Here is a 17,884-nt window from a genome sequence, read left to right on the forward strand (position 1 = left end):
TGCGGGACCCTTCCCCTTCTCAGGGTGCTTCCCGGCTCCCTTTACCATGGTCTGGGCAGAAATAAACTTAAATGATAAAGAAGAAATAGAATAGTGAAGAAGAAAAGAAAAGAGTTTAAAAAAGTAGTTTAAAAGTAAATAAAAGCTGCAGAAAACACAAAAATATAGAGCTAGAAAAATAGAGGGTTAGATAATAAGTAAAATTAGATCAAAAAAACTTCAAACAAGCAAAGGATGGCAGAGATTGAGAGAGGATACAGAAAGCATGCCCAGAACCATAGCAATGAATGAGAAACAAGATGGCCGCGCCCGTTCACGACCGCGTGGGTAAGTTCGCGCGAGATTTTCCTTGCGAGTACGCGCGAAATTGTACTAGCGAGCAGCACACTTTGCGAGATTACACATAGCGGACGGAAACGGAATTACGTCACGCCAACAAGATGGCCGCGCCCGTGTACGACCGATAGGGTAACTTGGCAAACGAATAGCTAGAAGCGCCTCGCGAACACGCGCAAGATCACGCGAACATACACGTCGCAACAAAAACAATTTTGTATTCGCACGTATTCGCGGCTTCCGAAATCGATCTCGCACGGATTCGCGCCCCAAATAACGCGCGAAATTGCAAAAAAAACGATTTTAGCTAAAATGAAAGCAATGAGCAGGTGCAAAAGTTCAAACTTAACATTAGTAACATTCAAGGTAGTGCTTCCTGATGGGCCCCTCCAGAGTTTGCAACAATTCTATGACCCTGCTATGACCCAAACAGCAGGCTCATAGAATAGCACCATAAAGGTCCTGTAAAAAAAAAATTTCACTGCAACAAAAAGCAAATTACAGATAAGGAAGGAAGCAGGTGCCAGCCAGACTGGAACTTTCAAAATTACTGACACATTAATGAAACACAAATTAATTGATGGCAGTTGAAGAAGGGCAGGTGTGCTAGCTTTTTTCAACCACCATTATCTACAGTGATAAATAAACCTAATAGGTGCCAGTGAGGATGTACCAGAGGGTGGCATGGGTGTCCCAGAGGGTGGCAGTGGTGAAACAGAGGGTGCTGTGAACCTGTGATGATAAACCAGACGTAGAAACAACATAGTCGCGGCCGTTGCAAGCCGAAAAGTAAGTTCGCAATTGCGAACTTGTCCCAAAATCGGCGCGAACACGCGCCAACACAAAAAACGGAAAAATCCGCAAATCCGCTAGAGTTCGCGGATCTTCGCGGATTGCGAATCCGTAAATACGCAAGTTCGCGGATTGCCAATCCGCAAAATCCGCCCATGCCCAGAGTATGCTCATACATACTCTTAAACTTTGTTTGTGAATAGGCCCCAAAATATGTTATGTTATGTTTAGGGCTCCCGGTTTTATGGTATTTATTTTTTTAACATTTCCGTCTGTATTTATCCATATTTATTTTTATGTCAATTTATCTGTATATATCTGTATTTATTTTTGCCGCAAGCAAAAAAAGACGTTGCAGCTAGTATTTTTCCACATTTATTTAAATAGACAGTGCAAATGGTTGTTATAGGTTTAGCTATATGTATATATGCGCCAAATATGTTTAATGCAACCTCCACCCAAAAACTTTTGTTAGATCAAAACAGGAACTCACATATGAGAAATGGGAGTGGTGTCACAGAGATTACTTGCGATAATATTAGTGATCTGATGCTGTGTTACAATATTGAAAACACTGTCACTAGCCATTTTTATTAAATGTAAACACATTTAGAATTTAGACAAGTGCACCTGGGTACTTTCAGTGACCTGGCCAAAGACAGCAGCAAGCTCTCAATTCAGAAAAAAATAAAGGCCCTTGCATTAGTCCTGCCAGGCTCTATTTCCCTCACAATCCTGAAGCATGAAGCCTAAAATATCCAACAACAGCCATGTGAGCTGGCAGCTTTTGATTCACATTTTTTTTTATTTTTATTTCAAATCATATTTTATTTTATTAAACAATAATAGAAATGATAACAGAGATGATAGCGGCAAGAAAGCATCAAAGGAATTACAGTCATGTTACAAAAATACCGCAACCAGACATGGGTTATTACACAAAACAATACGTATACAGTAAAGGAAAATAAAGTACCATCCTTGCATTCTCATATTTGTACATAGTTCCGTAGAGCCCTCCGTACAAATCAAGTCATATAACACCATTTATGTTTCATCATTCCTGCTTCACGATTCTAAGGTTGTCAAGCCCATGAGCCCAAGATATAGCCAATACAGTTCACGCAACATGTATCCCATAATTCACTGAGTACAGACCTCATCATTTGGAACTTCAAGGTGGGTCAAAGGTGTAGGAGGCTCGGTCCAATGAAGACCATAATTTTTTGTTGGTGACCTGCCATGGTGATGAGTGTAACGCGGGGTTGTCAGTGCCCCTAATGCAGGACAGCCATTCCCTCCAGGCATTGAATGAGACCTCACCCGTTGATTTCCAATTGCACAGGATCACCTTACATGCTAGAGTTAGTAGGAGATCCAGGAGCTGGCGGTCATGGTCACCCTTTAGTGATGGATCTAATGCCCCTAGGAGAATGTAGATGAATTCCCTCGTAGGATGTATGTGGAGCGTGTGTCCAATGTAGTCAAAGATTTTTGCCCAGAAGGCGTGAAGCATGGGGCAATCAAACAGCATGTGCGGAAGGTCACCAATACCAGAGGAGCAGTTCCAGCAATTCGGTGTATCCCGCAGGCCAACCTTAAATAGCCTCTGTGGGGTCCAAAATGCTCTGTTGATAATCATATATTTGGTCTGTGATAGTATCGGTGATACCTTGTGTGTGAGTGCTGATGCATGTATCCTGACCCAGTCTATACTTATGCCAGTGTTGTTTGTTTCTGATTCCCATTTTAACTCATTGCGCCTCATTGACTTGCTGGCCGTTGGCGCGAGTAGTTTATATATTTTAGAGACAAAATGTCCAGAGGATAGAAAGTGGGGTAGCATAGCTTTTAGCCAAGGCTTCACTAGTTTGAATGTTTTAGTGGATAAGGCTGATTTTAGCTTTAAGAAGGCATAAAAGTCGATCGGTAACAGGGAGTGTCTAGCCTGTAGAGTCGAGAATGGTAATGGCATATTATTTTCGTATAGATCAGAGACCACATTAAGACCTTTATCGGACCAGTGGTCCCATACGATAGGTGATCCACTAATTTTAATGGACGGGTTACGCCATAAGGACGCAGAGGAGGAATTGTGGATTCGTTGACCAGTGGCATGAACGCGATCTAACCGCAGGAGGGCTCTCTTGGTATTGAGCATGATGTATTTAGAGTTCGTGAGATGTGAGAGGTCCATTGTTAGGACTGCAGAGAGCGGGGCTTTGCCTATAATGGATTTTTCAATATTGATCCATAAGGGCGTGTAGACAGGGTCCTCGATAAACCAGGAGGCTCCCTGCTTACAGAGAAAGGCGGTCTGGTAATTTCTGAAATTTGGCAATCCTAATCCCCCTTTAAGCTTTGGAAGTTGCAATTTTTTCATGGCAATTCTCGGTTTCTTCCCTTTCCACAGGAAATCCGAGATCAGTTTTTCAATTCTATGTAAAAAGTCCTCCGTGAAGGTCATGGGGAGCATACATGCCATATAATTCACCAAGGGACTGATCATCATTTTTAGTGTTTCAGCCCTGCCCCACCACGAAAGGAATTTAGGGGACCACCCATCCAACAGCTTTTGTATTTTCTTGTAGAGTATCTCCTCATTAATTTTTAAGGTGGATATCAAGTCCTTTTCGAATTCCATGCCTAAATATTTAAAACTCTTCGACTGCCAGGTAAGCCCGGAGTCGCCCAGGATGGTTTTATCACATAGATTATTCAATGACTTCACCTCAGTTTTATCCTTGTTCAAGGAGTATCCAGAAACAGCTGAGAAGTCTTCTATCGTGGACATTAGCGCAGGGATAGCCTTATCAGCTTGTTCGCTCATGACCAACACGTCGTCTGCATAAGCCGTGAGTTTAATTGTACAGTCAGTGAACCGGATTCCAGCGATGTCAGGGTTTTCCCTTATGTAGCACATTTTTTTTTTAAACTAAGTCCTTCGCTAATGCAAAACGCTTTTTCCATAAGTTAACTAGTCTCTGCTTTGAAGATATTAGGCGTGTATCACTTCCCTTATTTTACTTTATACTTCCCCATAGCATTTGAACAATTTACTTTAATGCTGTAATGCCACACAGTGTAGCTGCAGCCACGGTTCTTTCTCACACAGTAGAGAAAAAAAAAAAAAACAATTTAACTTTAAAAGGGGCTTACAGATATGCTACGGCTGTCTCTGTCTCTCATTTCTTCATGCTGCACCAAGTTAAGGAGGAAAGTCTCAATATAAGGCCTGAAAGTGAATGCAACCTAATTCTCTTAATGTGTTTATTCTGCCGGTCTACCTGACCTCTTTGGGTCCCACATTTCTGCCAGTCTTAGCTCCAAGTATTCGCGCTGCTAAGAACGCCCCCTCCTCCTCAAATGTTAACACCTGTAGTAGTGCCTGCCAACAATGAAATACAGGTCCACCCCCACCCTTTGATTAACCTGTGACCTAAAACTCACTGGGGTGCAGGCTCAGTGCTGGAGATGTCAAAGGAACAGCAGAAGGAATTTCCCCCGCGCCTAGCAGAGAGTGATTAATGGCCCAGCAGGTGCTAATGAGGGCAGCCATACACGGCAATCAGGAAGAGGGTTGTGGCAGGCAACCCTGGCTGGAGCAGGGATTGTCAAACAATTCTCGGGCTCAGATAATCTAATTTGGTTGTATTTTTCCGCTTCTATTTATAAATACAGACGGAAAAAAAATATTTTTCCGTCTGTATTTATATGTATAAATCCGTATAAACGAAAAACCGGGAGCCTTAGTTATGTTATAAAGTCTCTTCTATAGCGCACGGCTACTCCACGGAGTGTCCCGACGCTTTGGCACAGAGAACAAAGAGAAGAGTACACAACAAAACGTCCTGCCGCAGACAAAAGAATATTACTGGGAGAAAAGCCAGGTCTTCAGTTCCATTCTGAAAGAGAACAGACTGTTGGCTTTCCTTAAAGAAACAGGAAGCTCATTCCAGCAGCGCGGTGCCAAGTGTCGGAAGGAGCGACCTCCGATGCGCGCACGTCTGACTGTAGGAACGTCTGCCTTGGCCAGCAAAGCCGATCTAAGAGTCCTCCTAGGGGTATAGAAAGCCAAACGCTTCCCAATATACTTTGGGCCAATCAAGTGGAGGGCTTTAAAAGCAAGGGTCAGAACCTTAAAAGTAATTCTCTTTGAGACTGGGAGCCAATGCAGTCTCCTGAGCAACTCCGCGGCCCTGGCCCTACGCTGTAGGCCAAAAATGGCTCTAGCAGCAGAATTCTGAACGATCTGCAGACGTGCCAACAGATATTTGTGAAGGCCGAGGTAAAGGGCATTCGCGTAATCAAGACGTGAGCCTATCAAAGCCTGAACAATAATTTTTTTATGTTGCAGAGACAGTAGTGGAAGAAATTTCCGCAACATTTTAAGGATGCCAAACATTTTCCTGTCAGCCCTATAATCTGGGGTCTGAAGGAGAGCTCCACATCGCACAGAATACCGAGATTTTTGGCTTTTGACGAAGCAGCGTCAGGCGGAAACATATCCCGGGGCCACCATGTCTTCCAGCCGGGATCAGGCGGACATCCAAAGAAGAGCAGCTCCGATTTATCGGAGTTGCATTTTAGACTATACCTCTGAAACCAGTCGAAGACGGCACCCAGGCATTCCCTGATCCAGCCGCCATCGAAACCCTCACCCTTGTTGCACGTAAAAAGGAGCTGGGTGTCATCAGCATAGGATATGTTCCGGGCACCAAAAGATTCCGCCACCGCCGCCAGAGGGGCCATATAGATGTTAAAAAGGGTGGGGCTCAGGATGGAACCTTGAGGAACCCCAACCTCCAGCGGCGGCATTTCGGCAGAAAACGGAGGTGCCCAGATCATTTGACGGCGGTCGGTCAAGAATGACATAAACCAGTTCCACACCGTCCCACGAAAGCCGATCTCCCAGAGTCTTAAAAGGAGACCATCGTGGGGAACGGTGTTGAAAGCCGCCGACAAATCCAACATGACCAAGATGGCTTTTCCCCCTGAGTCCAGAGTCTCTCTTATGGCATCGGTAACCTCCAAAAGAGCAGTCTCCGTGCTGAAATTCGCACGAAAACCTGAGTGAGAATCATGCAAGATATTATTACTCTCGATGAAACTAGAGATAGAGAGATGCACATGCTTCTCAATCACCTTAGCCAGCGAAGGAAGGAGGGAGATTGGTCTGTAATTAGCGTGAACAAGGGGATCTAACAAAGGTTTCTTAAGCAGAGGCAGAATCAAGGCATGCTTCCATGCCAGAGGTACCTCTCCCAAAGTCAGGGAAGAGTTCAGCAGCGGATTAAGCAAGGTATTGACTGCAGGCGCTACTCTCCCCAGACATTTTGCAGGGCAAGGATCGAGTGGTGAGCCCGACTGGAGTCGGGACAGAAGGTCAAGGGAGCTGGCAAGAGAGATAGGTGGGAAAACAGACAGGAGAGGACCATTCTTTTCCACTAAAGATGGTACAGTGGTCGGATGGCTGGCAGCTGGATTGAAGCCAGCGTCAGGGAAAGAGTCTTGAATGGTTTTAATTTTGTTAATAAAAAAGTCACTAAGCTGGCTAATCCAAGCTTCAGTATGAGAAAGAACAGGCGTACTCGAGGAAGGGGAGATAAACTCTTTGACTATCCTGAAAATCTCTTTACTCGTGTTTTCAGCTTCCTCGATTCTGCGCTCAAGATAGACTTTTTTTCCATCCACAAAATGTTTGTGGTAAGGACGAATAGTATCCCTGTATTTTACTTTGTCTTCCGGATTATACGTGCGCCGCCATGCTCTCTCAGCCCTCTTGCAGTCTTGGCGCATCTTGCCAAGAAGAGGAGTAAACCAAGGGGCCGAAGCATGTCTACTCACAGACTTGGCTGGCTTGCCGTGAGCTAGTTCCTCAAATCTAGCTGTAAGCCACTTCTGAACCAAATCAAGATTTTGTTCCAGGTTGCCATATGTTTAGCAGACAAAGATTGTGAGGTGAAGAGTTGGAAAGATGAACATCTTCAAGGGATAGTGCTTGACACCAGAGTTCTCCTTTCCTTTTTCATGATAGTCAATGTCATCCTTTTCTTTTTAATTAATGCAGTAGTTCATAAAGTCAACAGCCAACATGTGTTTTGCCACACACAACCACCTTGTCACGGTTAATGTTTCGGTAGCACATTTATTAAAGAAGGAAGCAGTAGTTCAGATAATTGTGAGGAGTAGTGCCAACTTAATTTAATGAGTCATATTTTGTAAGTCTTGTAAACAGGCATATGAGAGCGTTCTCAAGTGTAATCTCAGCAAATTGTTTTAAGTCTAGCTTATTTCCCTATCTTCTGGACAAATATAAAGCCCTTGACAAGGCTACAGAGGTATGCGTTGTCATGTTTCCATGTCTGTGTCTTACCAATATGGGACATATTGCATATTGCAGCCAAGACTTGGAACTCCCTCCCCATCCACCTTCAGCTGACCCAGGACCACCTCTCCTTCAGGAAGCAGCTCAAGACCTGGCTGTTCGAGCAGTGACGTAACCCTCTCCCCCAGCGCCTTGAGACCCTCCCGGGTGAGTAGCGCGCTATACAAATGCCGTGATTGATTGATTGATTGATTGACATGGAAGCATGATAGCGTGCACATTGTCAGTCACTCCAGATACATTACCACTCCATTGATCCACTGGGCACAGTGACCTATCCTTCCAGCAGTATGAGGACAAAGTGGAGAGAGAAGGACCTTGATGCAGAGTTCAGAAAGGAGTCTAGAAGCAGTTCTTATGAACCTGCACAAGCAGGGACCACCAACTTCCAGTACAGAGAGTATTCACTCAATGCACACTTTACTCCATCTTCAACCAGTCGAGCACCAGAAGATACGCTCTCAACCAGTAAATACTCAGTTAGCCCCATTGTTGTTCATGATGGATGATGAAAAGGATCTAAATAGGAATCAGAAAATGTTCCTTAAGTCTGTCTCCCAGAAGGTGCTTGGATCTTTTTTCTTAGTGGCTTTCCCCACTGAGGCTTTGCCAATGTCAGCTCCTGACCTTCACTACTCTCATTGTTATGACTTCTGTGGGGACCCTTCCATCCCTACGAACCATCACACAGCCTGAGATGCTCCCCCAGGAAAGGAGCAGAGTTGGGGGAAGGAATATGGAGATTCCCTGAAAGGCACCACCGCATTGTCAGTGGGAACAGATCGATTGGGCAGACCTGGAAGTACAGCCTCTTGTGCCGTAAATGGTATGCTGATGAGAAAAAGAAAGCAAAGCTTGACTTGGTGTGGAATGAAGTTGAGGGCCTTGTAAAGAGACTTCAGTACCTCATTACATGACAACCCACAAACATCTGAGAGCCATGTCATTGTACAGCATCATTCATGGCAGCCGAGAGAAAGCTTGTGTAAGGTTGGGAAATGCTTAATCTCATTGTGGACTGGATGTACGCTGTTCTGCACTTGAATAAGAAGCTTTCTAATGGAACATGATAGAAAACACCAGACCCCAATGCATATTACTGCTCCTGTGACATTTCTCCTTGGGCATGAGCTGTAGAATGCCTGAACTCCACCTGTGTTGTATGTCATTACAACGCGGGCTTTTACCCCGCATGCCATTACAACGCGGGGATTACAACGAAAGTCGTTACAACGACTTTCGCTGGAGGGCGCTGGATAGTGGAATAATTTAATTTTCTATTCCAACTCCAGCCCACGTTGACAGTAGGGAAGGTGTTGGATAGAAAATTAAACTTTTCCCTATCCAACAGCGCCCTCCAGGGAAAGTCGTTGTAACGACTTTCGTTGTAATCCCCGCTTTGTAATGGTAGTGCGGGGTAATCCCCGCGTTGTAATGGCTGTTCTCCTATCTACATCTGTCAATCTATTGCCTTGCTTAAAGATAACTTTTCATTTCAGTTTCTGGGATTGTTGTGTGAGCTTAGTCTATTTCTAAACTTTTCCAATAAGTTCGTATTTCATACAGACATTTGGGTTCTGGGCTTGTCTCATCAACTGTCCTGTTAAACAACTTAGGGGCATATTATCAAGGGGCTTTATATCTGCTTTTTTGGCTTTAAAAGCCAAGAAAGCGGAGATAAAATTATCTCCCTATTACCAAGCTGTCGCTAACACCAGTTAGCGACAGCTAATAGGAGATAGTGACCATCTTGGGCCCCGCTTTGCATGTCAGTGATATTTATCACTAATGACATGCAAAGTGGGCGTGCCAAGATGTTAGCGACTGAAGACAGTCGCTAACATCGCTATCTCCTATTACCAACTTTTGGAGATATTCGCGCTAAGCGCGAATATCTCCAAAAGCTAACACTTGCCCAGGAGCAGTTCTTAGCCATGTTATCCAATGGGAGGTGGATAACATGGCTAAGAGCATTTGCTCGATAATGCATGAATATCGCTGACTTTTCAGCGATATTCATGCATTGCGGCCGTTTTGTATCGCATTTGCGATAAACCTTGCTAATAGCAAGGTTTATCTGCGTTAAAAATCGCCGATTTGCGGCGATAATGTTTGTCTCTAAACAAGTTAGAGACAAAAATTATCTCTAATATGGTAATATGCCCCTTAGACTTTCTACTGTCCTCTTTGAAAATAAGCATCTGTTTCGCAGCAAGGTCTGGCATGAAATTTGAAATTAGAATATTAAATATTTGTAGCGCACAATATGTTTCTCCTTGAGGGTTACATATTCATGTTGATGCCCATGTAACCCTCATGAGATTTATACTTTGAGTGCATGCATATGAAAACTACTTGGCAAACGTGAGATGATTACACTGGGTGCTGGACCAATCGGATATTACTAAGTCTGAGAGTGTTTTCGAGTCAGCCTTCGAATGCATACACCTACAAGGAGTGCATTTAACTAGGAATGTTCTATGTATTGTATGTGTGTAAGCATGCCTAGTGGGTGTCTGCTTTGCAATGGTGAATGCTCTGTGCCAGGCAGAGCTCACGCATTTTGAATGGTCATTATCCAATGTTGGTCTCATGCTGACAAAAAAGTGAGTGATAGCTGAGAGTTAGGATCCAGAGGTTCCATCTTGTGACTGTGAAGGGTGAGAGGTCAGGGCCTGTGTCTCTCTAGGATCCTGGAGATGCCTTTGTATAAATAGCCAGCAGCGTTGGTCCCAACTTTGAAAACCCTGCGGCAGCCTTGGCCATACTATTCCTGAGAGAGGTCCCATGCCCCTGATGATGTAGATTGTGCCAGTCGATGTTTTCAAAGTGAGCTAGAGTAGGGAGGGGTGGCGAGTGGTTGGAAGGCTGTGTGTGTCTCTATTGCTTATGATCCACAGGGTGACAAACACAGGGCATTTGCAATAGAAAAAGTAGTGCTTCATAAATTAAGTCATATGTTGCGCCATGTAAAGTTGATAGAGATTGTTTAGCGCTGTATTGCCACCAGGATCACTTTTGGGTACTTTCAGACCTAGGTCCCTATGATTCCCTCGCTGACTGCAGTTCCTTTTTTAGTGGAATTATTTGCAAGGTCTGGATAATATTGTGTGCACGTTTCGTTGTAGTTGTTCGGGGTTTATGTGACTGTTTGCACAAGATATTTCCTATAGAGATCTACTGTACATATCAAAAACCCTACAGAAGAGCCTTTTCATTTACTCATTTAGGTATTTTTAACCATGGTTGTCACCTTTCAATTGATTACTAGATATTTAAGACAATGTAATGACACAGAAATACAAAAAAAAATTCTAATTCATTTAATAGAAGTAGGCAACGTCTGAAAGCTCGAGACAGAAGCCTGGCTCTAGCTCAGCTCGAGATACACTTGGACCATCGAGCCCAAAACGAGAGACTCTTTCATGAGAGGCAATGAGGCCTACTGGCTACAGCTGCTCATCCAACATGGGGAACAAAGTTTGAATCCTGGGCACTACTCAGCATCCTGAAGCCTTACAAATCTTCCTCTGTCAAAAAAAAAAGGTGAAATGTTTTCTGTGTCTGTTGTCAAGCGTTCTTATGTCATTTGGAAAGGTTTTCTCTATGTAAAACCGAAAAGAAAAATTAAACCTGCTTTTGCCTGTCACACACAGCTCTAATGAAATCCACCAGGAAATAAGGACAGAGCGCTAACCTTTGATGTCAGAAAGAGATACCCATCTAGTGGCTGTATGAGACAGTGTGAAACTGGAAAATATGGTATCAGTCTCAGTTTCTCTGCTTGACCAAATGGCAAAAAAAATAAAAAGCACCAAGCCTCATTGTGTTCATTATTACGTATCAGAGCATCTTAAAATACGTGAGTTAAGATGTGGGCTGTTGAAAAAAGCTATATTTTTGGATTTGTGAGCCTATAATGTTGCTTCCTATCTAATAAGAATCTAGGCCACATTATGACATCAAGGAGAGCGAAAGTACACAGGTTGAAAATCAGTGGAAATCCTATGGATTACAATGGGATTAAAAGGGGAGTGGAGCAGAATAGATTGGAAGAATTTATATACTACTAGCTTACCCGTCGCACGTTGCTGCGATCTCCGAAGAAAGGAAATTCAAGGAAACTCGTTATGATAACATTCAATTTACATTGTGTCATTTTTATTGAAACTTATTCATTTTAATATGGAAAACATTTCAAAGTGTCGTTAATAATTCTATTTATTTATTCGAGTGCTTGTGGATACACGTTTGTTTGTTTTTCCGTCTGGTGCGTACATTAGTATTCGAAAGATTGTGAGGGCCCTGGGGGAGGCCGATATTTAAAAAAATGTTATGCCAGAAAGCTTCCCAGGAGTGTACTCAACAACTACCCAAAATCCTGGCGATCGGATGAATGCTGTTTTATCTCTATTTATTTATTCGAGTGCTTGTGGATAACTGATTTTTTTGTTTTTCCGTCTTGTGCGTACATCAGTATTCGAAAGATTATGAGGGCCCTGGGGGGGCGATTTTTAAAAGTATTTTATGCCAGAAACCTTCGCGGGAGTGTACACAACAACTTCCCAAAGTTTCCTGGCGATCGGATGAAGCTGTTTTAATTCTATTTATTTATTCTAGTGCTTGTGGATACACGTTTTGTTGTTTTTCCGTCTGGTGCGTACATCAGTATTCGAAAGATTATGAGAGCCCTGGGAGGCCGATATTTTTAAAAAAATTGTGCCAGAAACCTTTGCGAGAGTGTACTCAACAACTACCCAAAGTTTCATGGCAATCGGATGACTGGTGTAGTAATGCAAAAAGGACAAACAGACAGACATACATTCGTTTTTTTATATATATAGATAGATGTGGGTGCAAACGAATATCGGCGGACTAATGTATTGTATATAGTGATGAATTTGTTGGAAAATAACTCACAACTTTTTGGGCACTGCGAACTACACTGTCGACAATACCTGGTACTGCTGGAGGCGTGGGAGTGACAGCAGTGCCAGTGCAGGCGTTTTAAAGCCAGCTTCCTGGTCGCAGCGTGGGGCGTGCTTTTGGGGCACTGCGGGCTACAATCCCTAGTACCGCCTGGAGGGATCACTGAAACAATATCGATGACACAAATATAGAACTACCTAAATATCGAGTAAAAAATATAGAATGCAAAAATATCGACTTCCTATCTCCAAACAGGTAAGTACAAAATTATCGAATCAAAAATATCGGTGTAAAAAATATTGATAGTCAAAATATTGAATATTTTAAAATGCTTTAAAGTAATTAAAAAATAATGAAATATTAAATATAATTAATTTAAAACATACTTAAAATACTTAAATAACCTTAAAATTAATGAATAATTAATGTAAGTTAAAAAAACATACAAATTGATATTAATACATATATATATATGAACGTAATATTAATAAAAAATATAAAATATTTTTACCGTAGGATAGCGGAAAGAGTAAAAATTACTATTACCACTCCAGTGAGTGCAACAGTAGAGAAAGCGTTGGATAGCGGGAGGGTAAAAAGTTACTATTCGCACTCCAGTGAATGCAACAGTAGGGAAAGCGTTGGATAGCGTAGGGGTAAAAATTACTATTCCCACTCCAGAGAGTGCAACAGTAAGGAAAGCGTTGGATAGCGTAGGGGTAAAAATTACTATTCCCACTTCAGTGAGTGCAACAGTAGGGAAAGCATTGGATAGCGTAGGGGTCAAAATGACTATTCCCACTCCAGTGAGTGCAACAGTAGGGAAAGCGTGAGGATGGTGTCGGAGGAGCAGCGCTGGACTGGATTAAATCCTATTTGTGCAACCGGACGTTTCAGATCTCGTCTTCACAGGCTCAGTCAGACACCTTTGTCTCACCCCATGGCGTGCCTCAGGGCTCAATTTTGAGTCCGCTATTTTTTAATCTGTATCTCCGCCCTCTCGCCGATCTAGCAGAGCGAGTTGGTCTAGAACTCATGACCTATGCGGATGATTCGCAGATTATTTTTTCTCTTACCAATTCGGACCCTTCATCCCCCTCTGTGCTGAAACTAGGTCTTCATGAAGTCTTCAGCTGGATGTCATCGAACCAGCTGAAGCTAAATGGGGAGAAAACGGAGATCCTTCTCTTAGGCAAAAATAGAGACCTTTGGCAGGATACTCACTGGCCGCCATCCCTGGGCGCCTTTCCCATTCCAGCTACCCATGTCAGAAATTTAAGGATGCACATCGATGACACATTATCGATGAAACAGCAGGTTAACAAAGTAGCTGGTACTTGCTTTACCATCCTCAAATGGCTGCGGAAAATTATCTGGATGCTGCCTGTTGATACCCAGAAGACCGTAGTCAATGCCCTTATTACATCACGGCTTGACTACGGTAACATCCTTTATCTGGGTTCCAACTTAGCCGTGATCAGACGGCTCCAGCTAGTCCAGAATTCCGCAGCAAGGTTGCTGTGTAAAATCCCCAGGAGAGCAAGGATCTCTAAGTACCTCAAGGACCTGCATTGGCTCAGGGTGGAGAACCGGGTACGGTTCAAAGCCCTGAGCTATATGTTCAAAATAAAGGCAGGTACCGCACCAAAGTACTTGCAAAAGTTAGTTAGGCCCTACACCCCTGCACGTAATCTCCGTTCCTCAAATGGAGCAAATTTTGTGGTACCTAGATTTAAACTGGCCAGAATGGGAGGGAGATCCTTTTCCTATCTGGGACCCGTCCTTTGGAACTCCCTTCCCCCAGCTCTACGTAAGGAGGAAAATTTTGCCAGCTTTAAGAAAAGCGTTAAAACCTGGCTCTTCAATAAATAATCTGGTCTCTGGCCGTTTTCGCTTTCTGTGTTGCTGGCTTCTTAGTCCTGGCGCCGGGAAACCCTTTGTGGGTATCTGCGCGCATTATAAATGCAAAAAATAAATAAATAAAATAAATAAGCGTGGGATCGCGTAGGGGTCAAAATGACTATTCCCACTGCAGAGAGTGCAACAGTAGGGAAAGCGTTGGATAGCATAGGGGTAAAAATTACTATTCCCACTCCAGAGAGGGCAACAGTAGGGAAAGCGTTGGATAGCGGGAGGGTAAAAACTAATTACCAATTATAATTTAATTAATTAACTATTAAAAATTAATTAACAATTAATTCAAGATAAATACCAATAAATAAATTAAAACATTTAATCAATTATAATTTAATTACTTCCCACCCTATTCCCCTATAAACACACAACCCGCTACAGAATTAAATTACGCAAAAATTCTATATTTTTAACTCGATATTAATGTTATTATATATTTTTTACTCGATATTTTGCCTGTATACCCGCCTGGAGGTGGGAGAGTGACAGCAGCTCCAGTGCGGGAGATTTACACAGGGCTTACAACCCACAGCACGGGAAGAGCCGAGCAAAAGACCGTGCCAAGAGCGGGCCCGACTTCACCCGGCAGAAGCTAAGCTTGGCCATCCCCTTGATTTCTGTTCCTCGTGTTCAGGCAAGTTCTTTGGTTTTACTTTAGTAAGGGTGATTTATCTCAAGCAGGGCAGGTAAGAAAGAGCTAAGGTTGCTGATACTTGACTTAGAATCCACTAATTGGTACGCCCAGGCAATTTGTCAGAATTGTGGCTTTTCCAACAAACTATGGGGAAGTAAGCTTGCTTCAAACAGGGACCACAATGGCGAGTTTTTGTCTAATTCCCTATTCTGCCACCATAGTAATAATAATAACTAGTACAGAATCGGACTTGAAAGCCTAGTGGTGCCTAAAAGCGCTTCCAAGTGGTAAAAACCTGATAAATAAACGCGCCTCCTGTACCGATGTACACAGACGTCTCAATAGAGTAAGGTGGCACAAAAAGACAAGTAAATGGTGCGCGCGAGAAGTTCAGCCGCGACCGGTAGTTGTGTGCGTGCGTGCAAAAAGAAACACAAGCGGGCGTGGCAGCAGGGGGGTGGTGGGGGGCCTGCACGATTCACTTGCGGGATTGAAAATTGCTACGCATGCGCGCTACGTAGGCGAGACCTAAAAACACTCTAGTACTCTCTCTGGGTCTGGAGACCTCACAAGGATAAGTTTGCATTCCTGTGGGGCACTGAGGCTTTTCCCTATTCCCACCCATCAGCCATAAACACAGATAGTTGTCGCGTGCCGGTGACACGCCTCCCACGACCGAGTCTGTTTCCAATAGACATGGGTGAAACAGCTTGAATGGATGTTTAACAAAGTTGCCCTATGGTGTCTTTTTAGTCACACCTATCGACACACGGACACGTGGACTTTCAGGTGTTATTCTGGAAGCAAAAATGTTTCATGATTTTTAATCTATCGTCCATATAAAAGTATTATATATAGAGAGGGTTCACGGTATATGCAAATATAGGCAAATATTTGTATGTAAATGCTTGCTTATTGTGTCTGCTATGATCCGCAGTGAACTTTTATAAATGTATTCAAGTAGGGTATTTTTCCTTTAGCTATCTCAGTTATTTTATTTTTTGTGCATGCCAGTTCTTAACATTTTATTTCTTTTTTTGTCCCGGACTCCCCTTAAAGAAGAGAATCATTCAACGTGCTTTGTATCAGAAAAGTGTCAGATTCCTTTTAGTGAAATGCTTCGAGTTCCGCGCTGCGGAGCTCACTTTTTGACCTTTTCTCTAAGCACCCGTCCTGGGTCTGACCTTCCGCGGCCGCCGTCAGAGGCATTTTCTTGGAAGTGTTTGTAAATCCTTGCACCCCGTGACACTGCTTTTGTTTTATGACATTCAGACACAGAGAGTCATAGCAACAGTGCGAGAACCTGCTGTCACTGAGTGCTGAACACCAGCAAGACTCAAAAGCGAGCATTATGCCTGGCTAGTACAGCAGCTGAGTAGCCTGCAGCGAGGAGCATTGTCACTGCACAGAAAGGGCAGTAGACACCATGGGTTTTATTGTGATTAAATAGTTTATGTGGTTTCGAGTAAACATTTTAATACTAACATTTTATATTTCGTGCTAGCCTGTTTTAGTTATAACCCTTCTGTGTACTGATCTCATATTTTTGTCAGGCAGAATCTGTTTTTACTGCCTGTAAAATCTAGTGAAGTAAGTGAATATTAATACACAGGGGCTGAAACTTAGTCAGTACCCCCATGCTCCTTGGCCATTGGTTGCTGCAAGTGTTAATCGATGTTTGGGTTGATCCAGAATACAGGGTTGTTGTACCTGTCAATCATGTGGATGGAATTTGTTCTTCTTACCAGGTCAAGAAGTCATTTAATTGGAGCAGTGGTGTGAACGTATTCATAAGGAGAGTTGCACACTTTTCAGTACACATTGTCGTGCTCACGGCGGGTGAGTCACTGCAGCATCTCTCGTTGCTTTGCTATCTGTCCACGTCACACTTTCGTATACTTTCGTGAAGTTCCTTTTTGTGAGCCTGACACTAATATAATAGAAAACATCTACATGTATGTATACATTCAGGTAAGCCTAATATCACTCCTTCCTTCTTGCAGATAGATAAGAGACAGCAAAGAGGGCAACCATAGAAAAATGAAAAAAGTCACTAAGCATTGGCGTTCTCTTGCATTTTTAAATTCAAAACACTGGCAACAGAACACTGTTTGTCTCAGACATACCACTCTGCCACCAAGACTGTATCAGTGCTGGCCATCTAGGGACAGTATGTTGTACATCATTTGGAGTTTCTTGCAAGGGGAGAGTTAGTGCTAATCAATGGTAGGCATACACCAGGCTCATTAGACTGCATGGATAATGCCATATGGGAGTGTAAAGATACAATTCTATGGCCCAAAAGTGTGTGCATGATGTGTAGGATAGGTTGCATTGGAAACCTTACTCAAGCAGCAACCACAGTTTATGTCAGGGTGTAGTTACAAGCAAACCCTAAATTAACCTGTGCTTAACCCTCTAGTAAATTGGCACAAAAGCAGTCATGCCTAATTTAGAGGTATAGTATAAAGTCTTTATACAGCACTTCTCAAAGTTATAAAGTAAAAAACCAACTAAAAATAAAATCCCACATTAATTTAGGAGAATGGATTTACATTAAAAAAATAAATGTCACCAAAACGACAAAAATACAATCTTTAGAAACGGAGAAAAACAATTTTAAGGATTTCGGGTAAGCAAAGCAAGTAAAAGCATAGAACACCTCTCGCAGCTATCTTGGTGTGCGAGACTGGGTGAAAGTCACAAGTTCATGCCGACTGTGATGGGTGTAGGCCAGATACAGGGACCAAGTTAGTCTTGGTGAAAGAGTTACCTTCACAAGTCAAGTGCAAACAGTTCACAGTGGAAGGGGTAGTGACTAACAGGTAGAGCATCGCAGATGGCTGTAGATGTACTACAAACAGCAGGCCGGGCGTCACTGACCGTCGTCA

Source organism: Lissotriton helveticus, chromosome 3_2 (assembly GCF_964261635.1).
Source record: "Lissotriton helveticus chromosome 3_2, aLisHel1.1, whole genome shotgun sequence".
NCBI classification, from domain to species: Eukaryota; Metazoa; Chordata; class Amphibia; order Caudata; family Salamandridae; genus Lissotriton; species Lissotriton helveticus.